Raw genomic sequence first — 1,743 nt, forward strand, 5'->3', positions numbered from 1 at the left:
CTTTTGTTTTCTAATATGTATTATTTTCTCACACCCATAAATGTATCGTTAGATTTGGATATACTAAATGCACTAGATATTCAGTAACAGATGCACAAAGTCAAAAGAGACCCAAATTTCTTAGTGCTAAGTAGTACTAATTACATGAACAACAACATTTTATTTTGTATTATTTATTAGTAGAAGGACGTATATGTCTACTGTTTATTATTGTGGAGAACCTAATTGATACATTTTTTTATAACGACTAATTAATTCAAGGTCAAAATTTTTGATGATCTAATTGTCACTTTACCCTAAAAAAATAGTGTTTGTCAATTAGTAAGGACAAATCGATCTCTGACTTTTTAGTCCGCAAACATTTAAGTATCTAAAAATTTAAAAATACATTTAAATTATTGATCTCTTCAAAATTTGGATATATTGATCATTGTGTCTAATTATTTTCATTTTAAAAACTATTTTATGTGTGCATCCGTATCAATCAAGTCAGTATAATGGGAGTCACATTTGATTTTTCTGTTAGATCTGACAAATCTAAGTAAACATGAAAAATTGATATATCCAAATTTTGAAAAAATAAAAAACTTAAATGTATTTTCAAATTTTCAAAAATTTAAATGTTCGTGGATAAAAAAATCAAAGACTTATTGCTCTTTTCTCTCTTTTTTTTTTTAATATACTCGATTGCTAATCATCCGGCATGAATANNNNTATATACTTTTGTGATTTTAATATTTATTAATTAATTAATTATTGGTCATACCAAAAAAAATTGATTATTGTAATTTGAAAAACAATTTATTTCCTTTGCCTTTTTTTTCCACTCGAAAGTTACTAAATCAATTTGTTTTAGTACATTTCTAATATCTGAACTGATGCATCAAATTATGGTCACCTTTTAAATGATTATACACGTATAACTAAAGAAGATGTAACAAGTGTAATATAAATACAAAAATCAATAATATTTACTAACAAAAAACAGCAATAAATAACACATTGTTCTCTTAATATATTATCAATATAAATGATTGATGAAATCTTTTTAACAATTTAAGATATATGAAAAATATACAAAATTTATGTATCAAATCAGAACTAAATTTAAAATAAGTTATAATTGAGATAAAGATTTGATTCACTAATAAAAGATTTTTTTTTCTTAAACTATTAAAGAAAATCAGCACTCTGTGAAAACTACATAGCAATACAATAAACGGAACCAATTACTTTTGTTATCTTTTCATGGAATTCACTTCTTCTTCTTTGCAAATCACTCTCATTGAAGACCCATCCATACCACAAGAGTTTTATTTCGGTAATTGCCTCTCCATCATCTTCAATTACACCAAAAAATTGATCCAAATTATCGAACGCTCAAACCCAACACCTGAGGTTCACTTTTATAATTGAAAGCAATAGATCTTTTTGAATTAAAACCATTATGCAACTCATGTTAGTTAGTACAACGATTGTATTACTTTTGGTAAGGAGTTCAAAACTCAGTTACTTTAAAAAAAAAGTACAACAATGCTACACAAATATAATTGACCACAATATAATATAAAATAATACTACACATCTAAATCTTTTTATAATACTCAAAGATTTATCATCAAATTTATAGTGAAAAAGTATTACTATTTAGTATTTACTAGTAGATTTATAAATAAAAAAAAAGTAAATAAATGAAAAGAATAATTAATTAGGAATTATTTTGTATATTTAATTTTACTGATC

Source organism: Arachis ipaensis, chromosome B06 (genome assembly GCF_000816755.2).
Source record: "Arachis ipaensis cultivar K30076 chromosome B06, Araip1.1, whole genome shotgun sequence".
Taxonomy (NCBI): domain Eukaryota; kingdom Viridiplantae; phylum Streptophyta; class Magnoliopsida; order Fabales; family Fabaceae; genus Arachis; species Arachis ipaensis.